Source organism: Falco naumanni, chromosome Z, assembly GCF_017639655.2.
Source record: "Falco naumanni isolate bFalNau1 chromosome Z, bFalNau1.pat, whole genome shotgun sequence".
NCBI classification, from domain to species: Eukaryota; Metazoa; Chordata; class Aves; order Falconiformes; family Falconidae; genus Falco; species Falco naumanni.
In genome coordinates this window covers 18,466,955-18,493,044 of record NC_054080.1, presented here as the reverse complement: position 1 = coordinate 18,493,044, position 26,090 = coordinate 18,466,955, and the positions used below count along the sequence as shown (strand labels likewise).

Genomic DNA, 26,090 nt, shown 5'->3' with positions numbered 1-26,090 from the left:
GAGGAGGCTGTGTCAAATTTTCAAAAAATGTTTCAGAAGTGTAGCAGTTCTTAAGTGAACCTGTGCCCTTGGGCTGCAATTACTCCTTGAAAGGCAGTGCAAAAGCAGTGGGTGCTTTGCAAATATTTTTTTTTTTTTTTGGGGGGGGGGGGGGGGGTGGGGAGCAGGGAAAGGGGCATGGAAGGAAAAGAAAAATGAAAAGATAAAGCAGGCCTAAAGGCAAAAGTACAGGGATAAGCACCAGCAGTAAGTGGGGACTGTCTGCATGAGGTGGACCTAGAGGCTGTGCCAAGGAGGGGTCAAGCGAGTGTGTAGCCCAAAACTGGAAGAAGCATTAGGAGCAATGAAACTGCAGGCATAAAGAATCTTTTTGCTTTTCTTGGGGTCCAGTATACCCCAGTGTTTAGTATGTCTCTTTCTCATTAACTATGAACCAATTCCTGAAAAATCTTGTCAAGCTAGATGCTGGGCTTTAGCATCTTAACTTGGCATGGCTCAAGTTGTGGTGAGAGTATCACAGGACCAAAGAGGAGCTCAGGATGGCAGTCCAGCTGCCCGGTCATGCAGAGTCACCTACAGCAGGTAGCTCAGGACTACATCCAGGTAGATTTTGCGTGTCTCCAAGGATGAAGGCACCACAGACACTGGGCAAATTCTTCCAGTGTTTGACCACTCTCACAGCAAAGAAGCCTTATGTTTAAACAAAATGTCTTGTATTTCTGCTTGCATCTGTTGCCTCTTTCCCTCCTCCCCCTTCTCACAGGAAATGAGCAGTTTTACTTAACTAACTTCAAACGTTGCATATTCATCACACTTTTGCTTACCAGGTAAAATTAACGAACAAACCCGATAGCTTGTAGATGACAGGTTGTCAGGTCATGGGAACTGGAAAGATTGGAGAGACAGCCAAGAAGCACAGCAGTGATGACAGCAGCTAGCTGTACCAAGATCCATTGGTATAGAAACTCAGACAGTACTCCAGTTAGCCACGCACATGATGTGCCTAGCAAGTGATGCAGCGCAAATACAGCAGAAAATAGGTTTCCCAAACACTGTTCAGCCACAGTAAACATGGTACCATACATTGCATAGAATAATACAGGAATTCCAGTGTTTCAGAACAAGGTACTTACCAGGTACTTATGTCCACCATACCAGAAACGTAAGGGGGTAGCATATACAACAAAAAGGCCACAAATACAGGAATCCTCAAGACAAATTATTAATCAGGTCCAGAGTCCTTAGAACACATACCACAACTGCTACATTTGCTCCTTCCCAAGCACTAGCTATGTGTCTTATGCTCTGTACAGCACAAGCCTATAGCTAATACCCACTGAAAGAATATTTAATAAATACCAAGCACTATAACAAGAAATAGAGTCACTTTTTCACTTACACAAATATGTTCATATGACCTGTGCTGGTTTAAAACATAGAAACCCATGAAAACAAAATGGTATTTGTGCATTATTATGGCTGAACAGCCAAGTTATTAAACCTAACATATAAGAGTCCTTGAGCTTTGGAGTACTGCTAACTGGCCAGCTGGTGAGGTAGAAGTATGCTGTGGATGACAATCAGCTTTCAGTGGCAATGAACATGATTTGTGCTTCATATCCTTTCCTCTGGGAAGGTGCTATTGAGCAGTGCCACTGTAAATTGAAGAGTTTAACACTTACTTGCATTACAGCTAAGGTCTTTAAGTGGTAAGAGATACTGCCTAAACCATTAATACTAATAAATCATTCAGGCTGTCAACACCAGGAGGAACTTAGACTAACTATGACTCGGTGCATTCACTAAGATTTCAGTGAAGAAGCTTCAACAGAAAGACACCGGGAGGCAAACTAATGCCAGGAGTGGAGTGAAGTGCAATATTTACATGTATTGAGCAAATTGCAAGAGTTTAGTGGTTTTGGTTTTGTTTTGGAGAGTCATTACTAGAAATTTTGTGAGAAGTTTTTTATCAAAGACACATTTTACGTGGGAAGGCTTTGTAGTGAACAGTTGCTGGGAAAGCATATGCCGTATGCAAGGGAAAAGCTAACAACAGGGACTTCTCTGGGAATGGAAATGCTATCCACATCTGTCTGTCTGTGGCTGATGAGGACTAGATTCACAGAAACTCAGGACATGTTCTGAGGGTTTTCACCTATGTCTACCCAGCAGGTGAGCAGCTCTTTTTCTCCCCATGCTGAGATGTGGGAGCTCTGGAGGCACGAACAGGAATTGTGGCTCAGACAGGGTTTCTTGCTGTGTAAACACAATTTCTTAATGTTCTTGTGGGTAATTGAGCCTGGAGTTACTTTTTGTCTAACTCATTACAAAATCTTAGCAGAGACAAACTAGTTCAATTTGTTACTTAATGCTGGCTGACACTTAGTAATGTTTGAGCATTATTCATCTTCTTCGGTTGTTGATGTATAGAGGAACACAGCAGAATCAAAATCCACCCTATATGTAACCCTGCTTCCACTACAAAGATTTTTTCCCAAGACCACAAAGATACAAGATGTGCTATTCACTAGCTAATCCTTACGGTTATTTTTTCACACTCCTATCATGGCTAAGAGAAAGCTGTGTTGCAAGAATATAGCCTTCCCAAGGTTAAAAGAGGTGACCTGCCTACAGTGACTTGGTTTGCAGAGACAAGAAGAACGACATGAAGCTCAGTACTTTTGAACAATACCATATATTCTGCTCTTGCTGGTGTAGCTTGTGAAAGATATTGCTGTCCTTAAATGTCAGAGCATCTTGTGTTCTGGGGATAGACAGTAGCCCCAGCCTTTCTGGCTGGTAAGGGAAGCAAACCCACCACGGACTAATTGTGCAGGCCTTCAAGACTAGTTTTGACATTTGTATCTCATACGAAGCCTTATTCAATAATTAGATTTTGAATCTTTGAATCCAGTGGGTACATTACACTGTATATCTTCAGGGTTGAATGGCCCCCAAAATAGGAACAGACAAACTCTTCTAACCTAATCGATCATTCCTGCACGCTACACAAGAAATGTCTGGGCTTTTTTGATCAATAATGAAACATCTTATGTCTTTTCCAGACCTGTTTCCTCTTCACTTTTACTCTAAAATTCACTAAAAACCTTTGGTACAGGCAGATGAGTACATTATTTTCTCTTAAAGCCTGACTTCTTGACAGCTGAGGTGTGCTTCCTTCCTGTCCCATTGTAGGTTCAGAGGAACACGTAATGTTAACAGCAACTCTATTTGCACTTCACTTCCCAGCAGGCAAAAAAAAATCCTTTTATGAACTACAAAGATAAAGTGTATATTTGTTCAATGGCTCATGCCCTGGTTTATTTTTCATGCCCATTCTGCTCTTGGTTTTAGATTTATAGTCTTTCAGGACCCTGTGCTCTCCCAGGTTTAGTTTAGCTAACTGGCTGACCTATGGCCAGCAGTGGTGAAGAACGTTTTAAAACATGATGATAAAATGTGAATTAATGTATTTCTTAGGGCATGAAACTTCATTAGCCTGCCTCCTTAATTCATAATAATTAGAGAAACAACATAAGAGGATTGTGTGGCACATGCTATTCTGATCTGGCCGGTTTCCATGAGATCCACATGAATTGCAAATCTACCATGAGCAAAAACATGTTCCCTGACCAGAAAGCAAAACTTCTGCTCCAAAAGACAGCTACATACTGTTCTCTTCTTTTAGACACTCAGTATCTTTTTGAGTGCCTTTCAAATCACACCATGAATGCAAAGGGTTGTATTTTGTTTGTAAGTCACAGTCTTGGGAACCCATGAGAGCAGTAGCCAGAAAAATGAACTTCCTCTTCTCTCCCTCGCTGAAAAAGATGCCTCTGCAACGTATTACATGTTTACGGTGAGCACTCTGATCAAATAAGCATGCTGAAAAATGTTTCTTCCCTTGTTTCTATCTGCAGGCAGGTACAAAGTTTTGCCCTGAAGAGGATTGCAAAACAGCTGTGTAAGTGCTTGGCGCTAGATGCAGAGACATCCTGTTGATCTCTCACTTAGAGGATGTGCCGTGAGAAGTGCATGCCCTAAGCATAAGGACAGTCAATCCTGAGGAGCAGAAATAGCTCTAGAGATTAGAGAACTACTCTGTAAATGCTGAAGGTCTGTTACTACTGCAAAGACCAAGTTCATTTGAGGTCTGGTTACATACTGTTATAGAAGCCATGGTCTGAACCTTTCACTGGAACATTGAATAGCCTACTGGGAGGCACTCAGACCTGTGGCATATAGGTATTCCTCTGTTACAGCTAGGGCTCTGAATGGGCCTGGGATTGCTGGTATGAGAGTATTTACTGAACATATTCTTAGGGAAGAAAATAGCATTTATGAAAGCTTACTTCAAACAAAGTGTGCAAAATAGTCCTGTTTAAACTCAGTGGCTGGAGGAAGCCTTATCACCTTTTTGGGCTAGATCTTTATAGGCTGGAATATTGATGCTGTTGTCAACTGACTTTTACAATGTTTTACATTGGTTGAAACAATGGGTCTTATTTTAAGCCTTTACTAGGACTGCGTTCTTAATTCTGGTTACGTTTATTACGTGAGACTTCAGATGGTGGCCCTCCCTGAACAGGGTCACTTACGAGTGAAAAGGCACTGCTTGAGAAAAGCTTTAACATCTAGTGCTTCATGTTGGCCAGGAGTATTCAGAATTAGTCTCTGGACAAAAGGCAAGTGTGAGCAGAAGAGTCTCTTCCTACGTCGTTGCATCAGTTAAAAGAAATATCACACCTCTGCTTTTGCACTTCATTGCTTCATTGCTTCATTGCAACTTAAACTCAGATTAAGGAGGTCCTTTCATCTGTTGTACCTACTTTGGGGTTCTGATATCTTGGAAAAATAACCCCCTCGGGTTAAGATGTATGGTTTGAATTCTGGCCCCTGCTTTCTTGGCACAAAGCACTTGAAAAAACAGCTAAAGTCACCTGAAGACTCCTCAAACTTAGAATTTTTGTTAGCGCAGTGGTTAGGACATTTTGCAGAGCAGTGTAATATTCCAGTTGTAAACTTTTCTTAAACCAGGCAGGGAAAGTACTCCAGGTTCTCAATGAAAATGAAATGCATAACGTACAAGAAAGTAAATTATTGTTGCCTTGTTACATGCAATGTGATAGCACTAGTGCCGTTCCTCCAAGAATTGTGGAAGTGTGTTACAGGTATTAGAGAATTAGACTCTCATACAACACGAATTATGCCTAAGTAACTTGTATAGCCTCAACTGCTGCAGCATCTGAGATCCTAAAAATATTTATTCCTGTGATATCAAGCCTATGGCAGGTCAATAGCATTAAATTATTTAATAACAAGGGAATTTAGGCACAGTGAAATTGGTGACCTTCTGTCAGACAGGGCAGATAGCTCTACAAAAGTATTTCAAACCTGTTGCTAGTTCCCAATACAATTGGGTAGTCTGTATTTCTGTTGCTACCTAAAAACATATGATCTTCTGTGGAGAGCTAAAATATAGGGACATTAATTGTTCATATAGAGCGTCTATAATCGAGTTACCCTGCACTTCTATTGTAAGACTGAAAGGTTGAACTAAGACCTAGAAATACCAAATGCTCATTTGCAGGGAAAGCCCACTCCCAAAGGAAATAACACTAGGTATTTTGTTGTAGTCTTTGACTCTGAAGACACCATCATAACATTCCATAAAAGCATCTTTCATAATCAGAAATTCCCAAACACTTGTGCAGGTCTTTTCCACAGAACGGAAAATGATTCAAAACAAGCGGAAAATTGTTTCCATAGACTTGTACTAAAATAAAGGTGGGGTTTTGGAAACCAGTTAGTTCTAAACAAAACAATACCCAAATATTGACTTGCCTTTGGAATTCCCTTATTTCCATCTGCAGAGCAGCTAGTAAGAGGATCCCAAGTGAATGAGTGAGTCACAGAGTCACTACAAAGTTAAATGCTTACCTCAGTTCAAAGTAATTTCTTTGAAACAGTTGCTTCTCCCTATTATTTTAATATCTGTAAGGGATATCTCCCTGTCACTTAAAAAAACCCCAAGCGATTGCAAATGACTGCATGCCCACAGTACCGCTAGCTTGGGCTTGCAACCTCTGTTGAAAGCCAGCTATACTGTATGACAGATAGATTCCAAAGTTCAGGGTTTGCCATAGGCTCAAGCTCCCTGGGGTTAACTGCGTGAAGACATCTGTACGGTTCAGTGGGGAACAAAGAGGACCAAGACACACCAGTGATTTAAAATGGACAGGCCAAGCAGTTGCTACCTCAGCTATCTCCCTGCCCATCCATTTTCCAAAGGCTGGAGCCTCATAGCAGGCTGAAGCTGCTTCTGAGCCACCACAGCCTGCATCTTTTCATATTAAGACACTCTGAAATTGTGTGCCAGGTTTGCTAGATGTGGAGCAGTAAATCCCAAGTTCATGAGGAGCTAAACATACTTTTGGCTGTCCTTGGTGCAAGGTGGAAAACATGGCAGTCAGGTCACATTCAATGAACAGTGAAGCAGCAACCACTTCAACTGTCAGCTACTTCCTTCAGATTTAGGATGGGAAGAAAGAAGACATTTTGGTGTTGTACTAAGTCTACTCACTGACATGACAACTTGGAACTGCTGGCAGTTGCTTTAACTCTCTACACGGATGATCTAACCTTGTTGTTAAAGAATTACAGTGGCCTGAAGCAGTTTCAGCTTGCTCTTTCTCATGGCACTAGTGAAAAGCAGCAGCACATTAAGTTAGCACACAGATGTACCTGCATAGTACCCCACACTCTGGGTTCATGGAACTGATTCCATGTTCAAATAAACAGAATTTAAATAGCTGTGCCTGAGGAATCATGCAGCAAAGAAGGGAAGATAAGGAACTTGGACCAAGCAGTCCTAGTGGCAGTAATCATGAGATTCTGAGACCAGAGTTGCCTACACAAACCAGATCTCAAATGAATTTTTTATAGAAGTCTTCAATCAATTCACAGTCTCTTCTTCCTAAGATCACGTAAGATCTCCCCATGTAAGATTTACTTGAGGACTCTGGGGAAAATGTTCCCTTGGAAAATATCTGGAATTATTGATTGGTGAAAGGGCAATGACTTAGCAGTTAAAAGCAGTGCTGATTTCTCAATGTTATTACTACCCATGTTATTGTGATGCAAATAGCTTATACCAAACATTAATAATGCTGAGAAGAGATTTTTGTTTAGTAAGTACATGAAGTTCCTATTAGGGGCCAAAGTACATGGCCTTGTCTACAAGGGTGGGGACATCATGGGTTATAGGAGCCAGCGTTGCCATCTCATTTGAATGAATCATGGGTATATCAGGTTTGTTCTTTTTTGCTTATTAATAGAGATCTGCTGCAGCACACTCACTGGACCACTGTTCTGGGGTATGCACTGGGCTCTTAAATACTTTTGGGACGCTGCAGCTCTGTTGGCATTTCTCCTAAGCACAGATTTCTTACTAGCTACCGGTGTGTAGACACAGGACCTCACAGGCTAGCTGCCTTCTCAAGTTCCTTCAGGTTGTTCCTCAGTAACTTCTCAGGTTACCACTAGCTTTTCCAGATTTGTCAGTAGTTTCCATGTACTCATCCTTTGGCACTGCATTTCCCAATGAGCCACAAGGAAGGTAACCAACTTACAGATGATCATGATGGGGGGTCTTTGAGATAAGATGGGCCTTGTAACTAATTTTTATAATTCATAAATTAGTAAGAATAATGCCCCAGAGACCTATTATCTTCCAGAGACCCCAGAGATCATTACCTTCTGATCATTAGACCAGCTAGCACAATTAGGAAGGATGGACAAATTTCAAACACATACAGCCTTTCTGTGCCTGGAGACAATGAGCGCACACAGAATTTCAACTCTGAAGAAATTTATGTCTAAGTTATGTCTAAGATGGCAATCTTCTGGTTTACAGGAAGGTTTCTGATGGAGTTTGGATTCTTTTATAGAAGAGTAACACCAGTCACATACACCCCACCACCCCCAACCTACTCCCCCCAAAAAAACAGAACAAGGCAATAACATGTGATTTACAGGAAACTTGTAAAATAAGACAATGGTTAAGTTCAGAAAACCTTTCCAGACAAGTGCTTTTGTAGTAAATCTGGAGTTTTACTGTTCACTCCCACAGAGCTAGAACTGGATTCAGCGGTGTTGATCTCTCCCTATCCTAATGATGTGACGGTGAGGTTTTGTGGTTGTGGGTTTGGACAGGGAAGCACCAGTGCAGTACCTGTTAGGTCCCCTTCAGCAGAGGCAGCTGTCATTTATAAATTCCTGTGAACTCTCCTCGATCAAACAGGAGACAGACTGTTCTTCCAAGAGGTCCCTAGCACCAGAAGTGTGTGGGCTAACTGGGATGTGAGACTGTGGTGGTTTTTGTCATGTTCTGGCTCCAAACCCCTTGTTTTCTTTAGTTTCTAACTACTTTTCATTGCAGAGCACAATGTTAGCTCATCTCATAGGAATTTGTTTTCTGTTTTCCACTATTTCAAGCCTCCGTCCTGGTTAGTTTTCAACTTGGAAATTACCTTTTTCCACAGACAGATTTTTTTCCCCTAAAGTTCCGATTAGACACTTTTTTCCCCCCACTTTTTGCATTACTTCAGTAAGTTACTACTCACCCAAAACCACTGTGCAGCTGTATCTTTCAGTGTGGCTGAATGTTTTCTCAGGTTAGGAGGGTGTCTTTGCTGGATGCGGACCAGTAATATCTCATAGCAGTAAAAGCAGTGAAAATAACCCAGGCATTTTAAAGAGCAGTCTTGAAGTGACTTGTACCTTATTGTTCACTATCTTGGTTCTGTAGGAATGTAGTATTAGCTCACAATCCATTTTTATTTCCTCTTTTTTTCCTCTTTCCATCTTGTTTTGCCTCCTTTTTCTTCCTGACTTTTTTTCTTTCCCCCACTGTCTTCATCTTGTTTTGTATGCACCATTGTCTACAGCCAGAAGAGGGAACATAATTATGTGGAGAAGCTCTGACAAAGCAGAGTGGATAGTTTAAATGGATAGGCAAAGCAACATATCTAGCGTGGAAGACATATAGATTATTCTTCTACTCTTCTACCGTATTATTTTCAGACACCTTCAAATTGTATCTTACCTTAGGGCTTTAACCTGCTAAATAAATGTACCAAATTGACAGGATTCTCTGTCTTGCCTCTCTCCCTTCTCGTCAGTGGTGGTTACATCGAGGCTAACAGACCTCTGTGCATTAGAGGTTTCTCTTTCCTTAGGGACCCCATATTTGCTATTATTAAGGCTTCTTGCTTTAAGTCAAATAGGTAGGATGCTGAGGTTATTATTAGGGCGCAGAAGGAGAAGAATGTTGAAATGGCAAAGAAATAATTTTTTCAGAATGGAAAGTCACCATAATCTGCAAGATATTTCCTTGGGAGTCCTTTCAATGCCTAAGACCAAACTCTCAAAGCTTGTATACGGCTAAAGGAAGCAAGAAGAGAGAATTAAAGAGCCAGATCTGCTGTTAGCACGAAGTGCTCAGTACCTTCTGGGGGAGCCCTGGTAGACATCTTCATTGCTGTGCCATGTTGATGATGTATCATCACATGACTGTGACCAGTGAAACCATGCCCTAAATTACCAGAACAGGTCAAGCTTAAATGCAACATAAATCCTAGCAGCCAACAGGAAAGACTCTGCTGGTATGTTGCACAGTAGCATCTGGAAGACATCACATTACAACTACATCTGGCTCTTACTCTAAGCCTGGCTTGTTTAAGATTTGAGTGCTTCTCCTTGAGTAGTAAAATATTTTAAATCATAATACCACTTAAAATAGTGTACATACTATGTCACACCATAATACACAATCTCCACTTTCACTTGAGAAGACAGAAACTTAAAACCTGTTTCATAACATGCAAACACTTTAGATTTATTTAACATTTTATACTTCTCTTGGCTGTGCTGATTTTCAACTTTCTAAATATATAAACTCTGCTAAACTGAATATTCACAGAAAAGCAAAGCAGGAGGGTTCTGAGGGGTAATTTTTCCTGTTCTACGATTGTAAATTGAACAGTACATCCCAAATGAATGAGGAAGAATCTTTGCCAAAAGTTTTTTTTTAAATAGAAATAATTACAATGAGAGATGTGCCAGTTTAGGACGGGTGGTTAAACTCAACCAACTGTATCTATGTGTATACAGTTAACCAACTCTAAACTGTATCTATAGCTGTACGTACAGATGCCTGTTTACAAACAAGGAAATAAGAATTATTTATTCAAGGACTAAATTTACACAGCAATTGGTGCCTGGCTGCCTTCATGACATGCACAAAAAGTGTTACCAGAGCTACAGTAGGTGCATGGCTTCTGCTGGAATGGGGTTAGAACTGCCCTGTACTTCAGACCTGGCAATGCTAAGAGCAGACAGCCTGAGGGTTTAACACGTGCTGTGTGTCAGAGCCTGCACTTCATACAGTCAGCTTTCCAAGGGACAGCCAAGACAGTGGGTGGAATGGAAACTGGTGTTCTGGAAGGAGAAGACTCATTGTAGTCTGATGCCATGGCAGCGGGCACAGACGAAGCAGACAATGCAAAGCTAATTCAAGACAGTTGAAGTCTCGAAAGGGAGAATGCTCCTCTCTTCAGTGGCAGAAGGACTGAAGAACAGTTTGTGTACTTTTCTCTTGGATCCAACTGAAAGAGTGCAGTCCGCATCAGCACTATAGGATAAAGATTGCTTGCACTGTAGTTGAGGTGATATGCTTGACTTAAGCACCCATCTGTTGCTTCTTCTGTAGCTTTAACATCTGGTTTCTTAGCACATCTTTTATTCCTTCAGATTTAATGTCTTGCACGCAGAGTAATTAAGCTACACTCTGATAAATGGCTGGGCTTTTCACATTTTGTATAGCAAAGCATTAATTCAGTTCACACCAACTTTCATTTCCTTGGGCTGATGTTTATTTAAATAAAGTTGTGTATCTGTACTTAAACACAAAATGCATTATTCAGTGATATGATGACTTAAGTTCTACTTTATTACACTTAGGCAGACCTGATGAAATCACGTGGTTATATTGATCTGAGCTCAAACAGGTTTCAGTTCTGACCTTCGATATACTCACATAGAATTCCTGCTGATTACAATGGGAGCCAAGCACCTGCAGCCAAGGCTCAGCATTTGGCCTTCAGTCAGAATATGTTAGCTTTTGCTTTTCTCTAGATGCAGAGGATACATAAAAAATGTTGTTTATTTTAAACTTGTTTTTCTTTTCTTTTGCTTGTTTAAAATGAGGTGTCTCTTCCCATCATCTTCCCCAAGTCACAAAGCTAACTTCTGACTTTGCCAACTGTAGTTCTCCAAACTTGCCAGTACTTTTGTTTTGCATCAATGATGAGTACAGGTCACATCACTCCGTTGACACAAAGATATATCTTTGCAGTGCAGCCCAGGGATGACACAGGTGACCCTGCCCGTCTGTTTCACAAGCAGAAGTATTACGTCAGTCCTTATTGGAAATTCCCCTAACCAGGCACCTTGTGAAAAATGATGTTTTAGCTGTTTAGACGGTAACTAGTCATGTTTATACATGAACTGTTAAACTAATTTAGCAATAACATATTTTAAATTACCATCTTGCACAATAATAAAAACTGAAAACAGCCAAAAGTAATATTAGTTTGAATGGCTTCAACTGAACTGGCCAAATATTTTTAGCATTTCTTTTAGTGTCATTCCAACAGGGTACACAAAAATGGAAGGTGAGACAGAGTTTTCTCATTCTGTTTCCAGTCAAAGATGCAGCAAGAAATGTCCTGCACCAGAAGCTTACGATGTCTGAAGATAAAAATACAAAAAGTTTTTTGGGAAAGGAAGAATTACTACAAAGTTTCTGAGACAAAAATCTTAGGCAGAGAAATAAGAATTATTATATATGGTAGCTTTGAGCTACCAGGGGTTGTGGTGTCCTGAGGGACTCCACTCACTGCTCCTGGACAAGGCACTGGAGTATTCTTCCACTTCGTTTTGCTCCTTAGGGAAATATTTACCACTGTGCCTGGCAGAGCATAAGTACACATGACAACTCAAAGTAGTTCAGGTCAACGGATGGTTTATATCTACTTGTAGTGTATCTCTGTCTCTCATAGTGCAGGTGAAAAAAAGCTGTCCAGAAGGATAAACTGGATCAAACTTCTAGGTAGTTCTAGAAGCAGAACTGGGATAGGCATGGGGAAAAGGACAAAAAGAGGCAATGAGGGTTTAGATTAAGTTCTAAGGCAGCCTTGCTCACCTGACCATAGCTACTGCTGGGGTGAAAGCACCACAGAATAGGTCTATTTAAAATACTTTGATGCTTGTGACAGACCCCACATTATGCTGATAAAACAAGTGTGCATTTCTGAAGGCATTTTGTGCAGTTTACTATGAATTTTTTCTTGTGCTAAATTTGGCAGGGTGCTTCTGATGTTAAAATATTCCTTTCCTGCAGCAACCTGGGGGTCAGGTTTTGGAATAGGCTGAATTTCAGAAGCGGTTATGGAAAACTGATTTTGAAAGAATGCTAATGCATGTGTCTAGGTATTTAGATGTGTATGCACAAGACTTAGATGTGTATGAATTATAAAGAAAGGATTGTAAGGTAATTATCATTTTAAGGAGGTAGGGCTGGAAGAGACTTCCTTTTATATACAAGCAAAGAATTTCATTTCTGAATTTCTGAATTCTGAAGAAGTTTTGTGGGTTTTTACTTTTTTTGTTTTGGTTTGTTTTTTTTAAGTCTTGGGGTACTTTATGTACACAGGCCCTATCAAAATGACGGCTGCATAGCTTCAGGCAAGGATTTTATTTTGTCAGGATCATTTTCCTGATTTTCCTCTGAAAGCTTTTAAAATAGTTCTCCTTTATAAGATTTGATGGCTTAAGTTTAAGTAAGAGAAAGTTTAAAAGTGGAAGACAAATTGCTATTTCAATCTATTCTGTCTGCTTAAAGTTCTCTTCTACCATTGCATTCCCAAAATCTTGTCCATAAGATGTCTGAAAATGATCATTCCTTTTTTTTTTCAAAAGGGAAATCAATAATTGGAGAAATGTAATCTTAAGGTCATGATAAAAGGCTGACAGAAATATATAAAATAGCAGTTGCAAATGAAAGCTTGATGGCTGGGTTGCAAAGAGATCCCTAGACATGCTGACTGTTGAAAAGCTGATGACACGAGCAGATTTACTAAAGTAATGGGAGGAAGCATGTCCTTTGATAGGACAGACCGTGTGAAAAGCTGACATAAGGCTTCTCTGCCTGACTGCCACAGTCATCTGCTCTTTTAAAAGAAGTGAACAGCAAGAAAGTGTTCTGTGTCAGATAATGGAGGAACACCTGAACAGGTGAACATTCTTGAGACAAAGGTGTCGCTCTTTCAGAGTTCACACACTTATGAGTGTGGTGAAAGTACTGGACACCCAGAGAACAAAATCTCACTCAAAATTTTGTCAAAATGCTGCACGGGAAATGTGCATTTCTGAATAGCTTTCTATTCTCTTTTTGCTGATTTTCTCCCCTTCTTACTGTATTTCTGTCTTTTTACATGTAATCATTGATATTTCCATTGATCCAATTATTTCACATCGTTTGATGTGTCAGAATATTCTGAAATATTAAATTATATAAATAATTCTCACACCAGCAAGACAATTCAAATGCTAATGTAGATGTAGATGCCTTATTCCAGGTATATTCTTATACTATAGAGTATTAGCATTGATTCTGTCTCACTTGTTGTATGAGAATTCAGAAAGTCCACCTTTGAAATGAAAACCCTTCTAAGCATCTTGGCCCATGCAGATGCCAAGTTGTCTCGTTGTATTTGAAAGACAAAGTCCAACCGAGCATGTTAAAAGGGGAGATTTAAAAATGAAAGCTCAAAATATCAGAATAAGTTAAAAGTGACAGCTGTTTTATGGAAACTTTGCTGAATTTCTTTTAGTAGACAATTCTGTTTAAATACTGCTTAAAAATATTGAAATCACTTTTTGCTGAAAGATGTGAACCAAATAACACACGTCTGCTTCTTCAGTTAACTCATGCCTTGAAAAGGCAGTTTCCAGTGACGTACAGAAAACAAAGTCTCATCACTTAACAAGGTCTTTTTCTTCAACTTTTTTTTTTTTTTTTTCTAACATAGATATTTTAAACATAAGAACAGGCAGCATTTTTGGCTTTTTCCTTTCATTGAACTGATGTGGGAGGAAACAAAACACCTGACAGAAGATAAGAGTCTCTTGTCACATGGCATGCTGATGAGGATGATGGGAATATCTGCTTTGAGTTCAGGTGTCAGAGTTGGACTCTGTAGCAATAAGAACAAGGAAAGGACTGAAAAAATAATTATTTTCCTTCTTTGCCTGGCTTTCTGAAAGTCAGTACTCTTTCAACAAAAGGACCTTTAGATTTGCAGATATTTGGGATTGAGGAAGAGGTGTTCAGTTTCACTGTTGGCTCTTTCCAGCCAAAGCTACAATTCATCAAGCTTTTACCAGCTCACAGAAGAAGAGTTGTCAATCAACAGTTAAATTCTGGCATGAATAGTGCCTTTGTAAATATTTCTGTTCTGCCTTTGAAAGCACACAAGCCAAAACAAAAAAACTTTTGACAGTGTGTGAAAAACAAAACTGAAATGTTTCAACAGCCTTTTGCAGCTAGAAAGCTGGCCATATAAACTCTTTAAAATTGAATGCTCTTTGTCAGGTGGAGGAAAGCTTGTGTTCTGAGATTTGACCATCAGGCAGCTCAACAGTGCAGCTGTGTGCCTTAGAAAAGTGTTTCTAGCTGTGTGAGTTGGTTGGGTGCATTTTTATTCACCTCATGAATCATTTGCAGTTGACATTGTATTGATCTTGAGCGAGTTTCCCTTCTAAAGGCATTAGCAAGACTTCAGTCAGATCTGGTACAGGGTAACTTCAGCCAAATAAATCCCCAAGGTGAGTGGTTTCCTTACCTGGAAGAATCAGGATCTGAGTTTGTGTTGTTTCCTTTTTTAAATGCTGATTGTTCTTGTTGTCACAGGCTCAGCCTGACTCGTCAGTAGCACCAGCAGAAAGCAGTAGGTAAGTCAGGCTTACATAAAGTATTTTTCTGTGTGATGTCCCAATTCAATTCAGTCATGTAAGCGTATCCCTGACTTTAAATACAGGGATGGTATCTGTAGGTTGAAAGAAAGAAAAACAAAATGCTGAACTGCTGGCCAGCTTCTGAGATGTTTTGCTTATCCTCCATGTGTGGCTCCACTGAGGCTGTTATTCCTGCAGCAATGTCTTTCTTAGCACGAAGTGCAGATAGCCATGATGGAGGGAAGAGAAGAGAAGCAGGTTTTTTAAGAGACAGTGTGAAAAGAAGAGCCTTGCATACACAAAGAATGTATTTTGCGCATATATGTTTTTTGTCACCTGTATAAGATAGTCTCAATGACGTGTATTGCAGAAAACGTTGCAGGTACTGACTAACTAAAGAGCGTTGGGACAGAAGTGGAGTAGTTATCTTGAGCTGCACAATCACACTTGAAAAACTGAATATTCAGATTTGTTTCAATTAAAGGGCACATTGGCTAAAGCTGCCAGTATATCTTGCTGCTTTCATTGTAACTTGTCTTGGATTTTAACTTACATCAGTGATGGCAGGACAATTGTTAGTACCACATCTGATATCTGGCAGACTCAAGAGCCACACCACTGGTGTCAGTCTGCTTAGAGGTGGCTGGGAATCCAAATTCTCTCATGAAAATTAAACCCAAGACTTAGTGTCCTAGGCCCTGCGTTTGTGGGAAAGTTGTGGTTTTTTACAGGATATACTGCTTCATGCTCGTATACAACAATTTGGGGGGGGGTTCTTCTTAGTTATCTGGCATCTTTTGCATACTCTTTAAGCCCCTTTGGAAGGGCATAAGTCTATTCTAGAATTGTTATGTTTTCAGGAAAATAATTTTCAGCAGCTACCTAAAGTTAGATCAACAGTTGTCCTTCGGACAGTCATCCTGTTGCTATGCCATTCTGCACAGATTTACAGCTGAATTAACCTGTGTCTTTTTATCTGTAGGTCTTTTAAGGTCAGTTCAGCTGACTGTAACCTTCTGCTTAGATTTTAAAATTCAACTAGCCCCAGTAAAATTCCAGTTTATGTACATTCAAGAACACACCCCTTATAGTAATCATTTTACTTACCTCCAGGTGCACTTGGTAGGAAGACCTGCAGTTCTTTGATCACTGGGAAAAGAAAAAAGTTCTCTGAAATGCCAAGACCTGGCAGCACTGGAAATGCAGGAGAAGGCTGAACCCCAGTATCTTTAAAAAATAATGAATGGGGAAGGCATCTCTGTAACTCCTGGTGCCAAGAGGGAATCTTTTCTTCAAACAGAAAGAGATTCTTCCAGATTGATTCTTTTTTAGCATATCAATCTTAATTCAGAAATAAGATCTGGAAATTTAAGGTACAAATGTGAACCTTTAGGTGGAGAACTAGCCTGCAGCTTCTGCTGAGGGGAATACCACTAGCTAGAATGCAGGCTGGGATAAACCTCCTTAAAATGATGAGGTGTAATCCATGTTCTTAATTTAAAACAAATCAGTGCAAGGTTGCTCAAACAGGAAGAAACAAACGTACACTTCTGAGGCAGAGATAATTTCTAAATACTGCCTGGGCTGAGAATATATATGTGTGGATAGGTGGAGGGATACATACAGAAACATCTACCACCCAAAAGAAAGCCTAAACTGTAGGGGTTTGGCTTGTGTTCTGTGGAGCTGTGTAGGACAGAGCTGTCATTTTCCCATGGCTCTTACCTTGGCACCAGGGATTCTTCTAGCTGATCCTTGCTAACGTAGTAAAACTAGAGGTTTGGAATGAAGAGCAGAAACTAGCTGCATGGCCCTTGTTATTTGTCCTGGCATAGTATCCTTATTGTAGCTATTAAAATCTATCCCTGAGTTTTGAATCTGCAGTCTGTGCGTATTGCAAGATACTTTTTGTCTGGATCTTCATCTGGGATGTGTAGTTATTTTGTCCACTGAAGTTAATGAAGTAACAGTGACCTAAATCATCTAAGCCTTAATCCTGCCCGTGGCTGTAAGCCCTGGCTCTTAGCGTTTCCCTTGCATTCTTTGCAGTAGCAGAAGAATTAGAGAGAAATGACATTTCTCTTTTGAACCAGAGACAATGTCTTTTGTTTTGCTTTGGCTGGTGGTTGTTGGTTTTGTGGGGTTTTTTCATTCGTTAGTTTATTTATGAACTAGTCAGTCTCTTCCAAAAGTGATACTCCAGTTGAAAACCTGATGGATGGTAACTGAATATCAGAAGGTCATTTGAGCTATGCATATATTGACAAGTAGGGTAACACAGTAGGAGTGGATCTGTAGAGTAAAACGATTTGTGCTGAGGATTGGGTATTCCACAATATATTAATTTCAGTAGGTTTTACTTCAGGTTGGTTCTGACCTGTGAATGGAAAACTCATTAATGATTGCAGGATTCCAGAGCGCATCTTCTGGGTTAGTGTTATCTGCAGGTAATCCAGATAATACGCTTCAGGACCCCTTTGCAGTGTGGTATGTGGGAAAAATCAGGAGGTTTGCTTCCAAGTTGCACTCTTGGCCTCACCTAAAATGCAATGTAGGAACAGGGTTTATCGCTCTGTCCTGAAGATAGGTCATCAGTTGTACGTCCTGCAAAAAGTGCACAGTCGTGGTACGGTCTTGTGAGTTCTGCCCTTGTCAAAAGTCTTCCTGCTGGATTAGAGGTAGGCTTGCTTGCAAAAGGATTATTTCTGAGCTGAAGTAAAACATATCTGGTGTATAGCATGTAACTACGGCACTGTTTACACTCTTCTGAGCTTTGCCAGAGAAACAGCTGTTTCTTATTTTTCAAGTGTAGTGAAAAGGAGGCAGATCCAGCAGGAAAACTCAGGCAGGGGATGGTAATGGCTTAGAACCTGCGCTCCCTTCTTCAGGCAAGGTGTTCAACTCAAAGAACTTGAAACTGGACCTGGGCAACAAGCTCCCTAAGGCAATACAGACACAAGTGCCAAAGTGATTTCAACAACCAAAGATCTGACCAATAAATTTTTACCTGGAGAACAAATTGCTGAGATATAAGCCTCACTACTGAAGTTTTAAACCTCTTGAGTCATATACTTTCATTTTAGGTGTGCCCAGATGACCAGTGACACTTTATTATTTGCAAAGTAATAACTCCACAAACCAGAGGACAGACAATAAGAGATTGATTTGGAGTCATTAAAGCAATTCACCAGTATGCTTATTTGATGGTAACGTTTCCTGAAATAATTCTGAAACCACTGTTAGCACCAGTATCGCAGCTGGTGAGAGCACTTTCCAGAGGGTAGCTGGGGGTGGCCCTGACAGCTGCTCTGAATTGTCATGTTGCACATTCCATGGTTTAAACAGTAATTTATTTTGCAATCTCTGCATCGTCAAATCTGGGGTGTTTGTCTGTAATGTTTAATGTTTAAAGAGGTCAATATTTAAAGAGATCTGTGACAGCAAATAAAACCTCTGGGTTGCTTGAAAGTTAATGTGTCACACACTCTGATGGTGATATAGAAAAAGAACTGTCACTGACAAAATGTCAGTGCCTCTATTAAGACAAGAAATAATGGTGCCAAGAGAAACACCAGTGAGAAAGACTACATAAAACTTCTGACGCAGTTTCTGAGTATCTTAGTGAAGTTCACCGGAGCTTAAAGGAAAAACTCTATTTGTTAATTCTATTCAGGACATGCAGGAGAACAAAACAGTGTGAATAGTACAAAACAGGGTATATGGGATTTGCCAGTGTGGAGAAATGAATGTTGTGTGGAGAAGAGACCTGCTGCTCTGCATCCCGCTCCAAGACAGTGTGGGAAAAACAGGCATGTGTATTGGCAGACTGTGGGATACACTATGCCCTCAGTAATGCCTGCAAGAGTTGCCATAATCCCTTCCTACAGGATCCTACAGGATCCCTGCTTTGAAGTAGCACAGTCATGCCTGGCACTGAAGTTCCCAAAGTGATGTTGGAAAAACCGAAGTAGCAAATGTGTGGGTTGTTCTGCCTATAAGGGGAAGATGATGGCAATAAAAATTGGTACTACAGGCACTGAAATCAGTATACATAGCTGTATGGTGATACAAGCAAAGAAGGAAAGGGCCAGTGGAATCCTTTCACATGCCAGTGACCTGAGGTTAGCTGGGTTTGCCTCTGCTAACCTTGCTGCTTCTAGATCACCCCCTCTGCCTGACAGGGCTTGCTGCAGCAAAGGTCTGCAGCAGCAATGCTGGGAAGCACAGCCTGCACTCCCTCTCCTTCCATGCACAGTTCTGAGTGAGAGGACTGCTGCCATAAACAGCAGATGGGCAGAAGACCTTTGAGCAAAATCCGTAACTATCAGAATTTCAAAGATACTTTCGCTCCTATTAACTTACAATTTTAGAAACAGGGTTATTTGATTAGTGAGAGAACTTCTGATTTTATACCATACATTATATCTACATATATAATATTTTAATCTGAATTAGATTAAATTAGATAAAGTCACATCTGCAAGTACAATTAAAATTATCGGACTGAATTGGAAAAGCAACTACTGAATCTAAAATTACTTCAGTTGAAGCATCAGGTTAAAGCATCATGATGTAGTATATTTGTTGTGCAAACACAAACTAAATAATTAAATAAACATTCTTATATTTTTTAGGAGCTGTGGCCATTTGTTTCCAGATAATCTAGGCAGATCTAATATTTCTGGGAGATTGGAAGATGTTACAAAAATCTTCTCTCTTAATAAGGAAGTTTGGTGTTTCAAGTTGGAAAGACAGCTCACTTCTTGAAAATCACATCTGATAATAATTTCCCTTGACAAAAAATATTTTTTGTGTAAAGGGAGCACAAAATACAGTTCAATACATCTAAAGACCACTTTTAAAGAAATGGGGGATGTGATTTGTTTCCCTAACCTGATCCTTCCGAGTTAGATCCTTTGTAGTCCCAAAAGTCATGAATAGTTTCTTGTAAGTAGAAAAGAGAAGCAGAAACAAGACTTATAAAATCATCTGAATACTCGGGTCTCTGCTCTCTCTCTCTGCTCTCTCCTTGTGTCTCCAGACCTAAAAATGCTGTGAAGTGCAGGCAAACTGCCAAGAGTTTCACACCCAGTGCTGAACTGGCATAAAGTCAAAGGTTGCTAGTTGCATTTGGATGCCAAAACATTAGCATGGTTCTCACTACTGGCTCTTACACGTCCTTGCTCAAAGCTAGGCACTTTGCAATTTTTGCCTTTTTTATAAGCTTTCATTGCTTGCTTTTCCAAGGTTTTTCTTCAGCTTTAATCTTGCTGCTGGTGAGAAAGCATCTTGCGTACTAGAACTTTCCTCTTAAGTGGTAGCTGTTGATGGAAGTCCTTCTTCTGCAATGGGAAGCATATAGATCAAGTGTTGCATGCGCTGGATACATCTGCAGTATCAGTTCATTGCAGTTCGAGGCTGCTCTTTGGTCCAGATTGCCAGTCAGCCACACCACAACCCCCAAATCCCTACTGAGAGGCCGTCTCAGTCTGAGCTCCACAGACGTGTTTGGAGTGGGACAGCGTGCCCTTTCTTAGAGCCCCAAAATATGTCCAGATTTCTACTCAGAAATGGAGCATGTTAAGTGCAATGTGGGCCTGTCAGCAATATCCCGAGCCTGACCCTTGTTAACACTGTACAAATGCACTCAGTGACTAACCACCACAATTTGAAAAGTCACAGGCTGCATCAGCTAGGATTTGCTCTAGATCCCTAGTCTTTACCCCAGAACTAACATCTGCCCTTAGAGGGTAGCACATTGGAACAGTGGTAGGTTTGACCCATAACTTGCAAGCATATTTTTGGGACATAGGCTTTTATTTACCCTGTACTCAGACAGGCACCACTATGCAACTAATAAATCACAGACTTCAAGCTCAGAAATGTTCCCACAGAACTCAGGGCATTATTCACCTGTTAAGTGCTCTGAGCTCCCAAGTCTGCTTAAAGTTGATGTTATAAACACGTATGTGCATCAGAGCATCTGACAAAATGGCTCATTGGCACCCTTCAAATACTTGATATTATTGCACTTGAAACCTAGGCTCTGTTCTCCAGGAAAAGCAAAGATTCCAATCACAGAAAACTCTGTGTACTATTTGTGGATGTTCAAGTGGCTGGTAGAAGGAACCAATGCAACTTAGCAGACACCTCTTGGCACCAGGACAGAGTTAACTCCAGCTTGGAGGGAGAACAACTGCAGCCTATAGGGAAGTATTTAATCTCTCTTCTTCTGTGTGATTCTTAGCAACACAGTAAAAGGAACACATACTACAATTAATGATTTACATATTTATAACCCAATCCTCTTGACCTTTGTTAGCCAAAACACCTGAGTAAATGAACCTGTATACTCAAATTTGTTGTAACAGCTGGGAATGTGGCAAATGCTTTTAAAAAAAAAAAAAAAGTGAGCAGCAAGAATAACTGTTTTGGTTTTTTAAGGTAAGATGAAGCAGGAGTACAGAACTAGTCACATGGAGTTTAATGATAAGACAAATAATAACTTCTAAAACCAGAATGTAAAAAACTATTTTGCTTGTGCAATTGCACACTTCATTTTTGCAATAATAGCAAGTTGCTTGTTTATCTCATTCAAGCAACTATTTCCTCATTTCATGTCACAGCAAATAGCTGACTAGGGAAAAAGTTTGATTGGTAATTTTGAAGATTATAGCGCTGGTTTCAAGTTAATGGTCATAAAAATTGCATATTACTGTTGGAGCAGTTCTTTGGCCAGAACACAGTATTTTGGCTATTTTCAATTCTTAGGATGGCAGGCACATCCTAAAGGAATATTGTAAAAATCTATGTACCCTTTTTGATAATTACCTGTTTTGCCTTCATCCATCCACTGAAATTAATGAAATCTGAAAGTAAATTTTATGCCCTTGAACAAGGGCAGGATTCTTTTTCTGAGTATGTCTCACTGAAGCTCCTACAGCTTGCAGCTAGTGTTTTGTCTTGAGGCAGCCAGGAATGCATGACATTTTGTAGTAACGTGTGGCATGATGATAATTTAGAAGCCTGTTTGTGTCAGATTAGCAAGGGAAGAACATATGAAGAAGCAAAGTTGTTAGGAGGAATAACACATCTCTTGCTCTCAGGAACTCAATGAGAGCATTGAGTTAGTGCCGGTGAAGAAATTATTTTCTTTAATTCTTCTTTAATAATAAGAAGAAATTCTTCTTTAATTAAGAAATTAAAGAAATAACATTCTGCCTTAGAGGCCAAAAGTAAATCAGAATCCATAAGCACTACAGTCTCCTTTAGCTCTACCTAATACCTGTAGTTGCCAGACCAAACCTTTCGACTGTGTAAATCAACCTATGTTTCTGTATTTGAATCAAATACACTTGATTGTGCACACCCTGCTGATAAAAAATGCTGCTTGATTAGCATAGATGCATGCTTTGTGTGCAAAAGCACAGTGTTTCAATGAAAACGATTGGAGAGCTTCAGCTGGGGAAAATAACTGTTGTCCAGATCACCAGCAATTTGGAAGGCTGTTTCTGTGTGAACATACTAGGTACACAGGGAGCACTAGAAGGCAATGGCTGTTGGATGATTTCGCATCAATATGGCTGCAGATGGGGTCAGAGAATTCATTGTTAGGGAGGTTTTAAATGAGAATGGAAGGATGTTTGTTACTCCACCCTGAAAAGTGTAAAACATAAACATTGAACTTGGGAGCTGGCTCAACAATGACTCAGAAGAAAAAAGGATATCACCATGAGTTCCTAAGTACAGATACCACGTTGGTAAGTCCCTCCCTCCTGAAATTTTCATTACGAGAATTTGTTGCTGAAGGCAGACAGCAACTAGTAAAACAAACACCACCACCACCCATGACCCCACCCCCCACCCCCATTTTAAATATCATAACAAAGATTATGTTTCTAAATAAATTTTTGTTCTTGTCCATTGTGGATTCACTATTTCCTTTGTTCTTCATGCTCAGGACTCACAAAGTAGCGAGGATCCTGATTTCTGAAGTGAAATAATGCAGACATTAGGCTAATTTACAAACTTTGCTGCTTCTTTCAAGCCTGGTGCTCTAGAACACAAGAACCTAGTACTCTTCACTTACAAGGTCAAGAAGCAGGAATGAGAAGAAAGGAAAAACTCTCTTTAATTTTACATACATATTACCTGTCTATTTCCTTAAATAGAAGGTAAGCAACCTAATCTAAAGCACTACAAACTCCTTTTCTTTGACCTTAATTATCTGGCAGAGATACAGCTCTAGTACATCCTTTGTTTGATAAGCAGGTAAGATGAAAGTTTGAGTTAAGGCTCTTAACCAACTTGAGCCTCAGTGCTGTGCTCCGATCTGTCCCTGCAATGCTGTAACAACCGCTTTGTTACTGCAGCGAATACCTAAAGGTATTATGTCTCAAGTTGCCTGCTGAGTATTTAAGGAGAAAATCTGGCCTAAGTGTGTCAGTGGGAGTTTGGCCACTGTCTCCATTTAAAGCTTGGATTTCACCTACAGTTTGTTGAATCACTGTTTTCAGGGTTTTGTTGGTTTTGGGTTGGGTTTTTTTGACTGATTTTTCCAAACTATATGGTACTAGATAACCTTCATAATCTATTTTCAGCATTATTGCTGTTTCTGAATCAAACATCTCTGTGGAGCTGCCTAAATGGGTCTAAAAATTTGGGGGGGAACGAAGTTTTTTAAGTTTTGGAAGAGAGCTGTGTACATCTTTTCTATGTAAGGAGCAACAATTGCAAAAAGTATATCAAGAGGACCAAAAGCATCATTTCAGAAAGATGAGTGTTACACTTGGTATGTTGGAAGAGTACCTGAATGACATAGGTAAATTATGGAGGAATTTCAGGAAGGTAAGTGTTAACCTCACATTTTGACATCTATCTTCCTTTGAAAAGCATTTCTTCATAGAGGAAACTGATTTGCTTAGATGAGTCTTAGAACAAGTGACCCTCAGTGTTTTTCCATTAAAGTAAATAATCATACTATTTTAAAGACAGTGGATCTTCCTCTTTTTGGTGGGGGAACATTAGAAGCATACATACTAGTATGTTATAGCACAAATTTAGAGTGAGACCTTCTTTAGGCATACCAGCCTATAAAATCACTGCTCCCAGCCACTTAGTTTCAGACTATGATCAAATTAGAAACGAGTAATGCAGAATCCTCTTTTGCCCAAACTCACCATTTCTGATTACATCTATTTCCCAGTATTTTATTAGCATTTCTGTTTTGCAAAGCAAGCATAAACTGGCTGCATTTTGCATTCCCTTTACACAGGTGCAAATGATCTAGCAATTGCAACCACATATATCCCATTATGTAACTGCACACTTTTCCTGTTCTAATCAGTGTGGCAAATGACTGATCGTATAAATCTGCAACTGGAAAACATAGAGATAAGAAAATATGATAGAGAACACCTTTATTTCTGAGACACTGCTACTCTCTGGCTGAATATATCATTTCAGTGCATAGTTCTTTGCCTGTAATGACACCCTCCCTAGTTAGCTGGTTCACCTTTTTGCTCTCTAAGAAATGTGCTGAGTTGTAACATTCATGTCCTGCTGTAGAAGTAACAGAGGACAGAATGTGATGCCCTCAGTTGGGTGACCTGTACGTGCAGGTGCACAGGTAATCAGGTGGCTGCATTAGGAGTATTATGTATTGATCCATGGTAAACTTTGGATATCTCCACACTCAAACAGGTGAGCCTTTTGGACTGGGAAGAGCAAATCTCACAGTAAAAGAATTATCTGTTCCTAGAGAAAGAAAATATAATATGCTTATTTTCCTGGCCTGTATACCTTTATTTTCTTGGGTAAATGAATTCAGGACTGAAGAGTTTCCTCTACACTCCACGTACCTCTGATAAAATAAAGAAATCTTTTTGAAGACAGGCATGCCAGATTTCTCTTCCTCATAGGTTATGTCTAATATTCTTAATAGACAAATACAAAGAAGAAATGCATATGTGTCCTTTGACACACACAGAAGTTAAGAACAATCAATGACTAGTGATAATCTGCAGAGATGTAGCAATATGTTTAAAAAGGAAAAGGACATAGATACTGGGGGAAAAACCCCAGTAATGTTATAAAGGTTCCATTTCCAACTTGTACATTTAGTGATATGAGAAGTATTGCTCATAGCCTCATTTTTATTTTTACCACCTATCCAAGCCCAAAATTTCTTCAAGAATGCAAATACACAACATGCCTACTATTTCAGGAAGGAAAGAGAGTATTTTTATTTTCTCATGTTCTCCCACTTTTTGCAACCTCTAGTATATTAAAAATGTACAAATGCAAAAGGTATCTGTGAATGAAAGAAACTATCTGTTCTCTTTGTCACCAGAGTCACATGTCTGGTGTCCAGACTTTCAGACTGATGATGATTACTATATTTTTTGCAGATGCAGCCCTACAATTTAAAGTCCTCGTTATTTAGTAATAACGTCAACCCATAGACATAAATTCTAGTTTAGACAAATGAGCAGAATGTATACTCTATGCACCTAAATTTCAGAAAAAAAATAATCATAAACTCATTGCAACCTCCATTACAGCCTCCTTCTACAGAGTTTGGTATTATCACCATCAATATTTCGCAATGTAACAACTGGTACAATTTTAAAAATCCTCTGGAATTAAAATGCAGGCTCTTTCAAAAATGGAATTGGTTTTCTAATTCAGTCCTTGAATCCCATGAAATACTTTATTCTCTCTGCAGCGTTTCTTCATGTCACTTTGTATTTCATCTCCTGTAGAAAAAAGCCCTTGTCAGAATCATGTCTGTACCTTGACAAGTTATTAAGCAAATCAAAAACATACTACAACATTAAGACAGAATCTTTTTTTATTTCTATATACAACTTTGTTACATACTTCCATAGTCAGCTTTCAGTCTATCTTATTTTTGTACTGAAAATGCATAAAAGTATCATAAGTTGTAAAAAGAAGTTGAAAAATGAACAACTGCTGTTCCTAGCACCCAGAAGATCTACAAGCACTCAAGA

The 26,090-nt window shown here is 39.6% G+C and overlaps 1 long non-coding RNA gene across 1 annotated transcript in view; it reads right to left on the bottom strand.

The window, feature by feature from the left end:
- Nucleotides 1-147: 147 nt before the first annotated feature.
- Nucleotides 148-26,090, bottom strand: part of LOC121081721 — a 34,465-nt gene continuing 8,522 nt past the window's right edge. The window contains exon 2 of the long non-coding RNA XR_005825772.1: nucleotides 148-25,835. This is a non-coding gene — a long non-coding RNA (uncharacterized LOC121081721). The remainder of the gene's footprint in view (nucleotides 25,836-26,090) is intronic.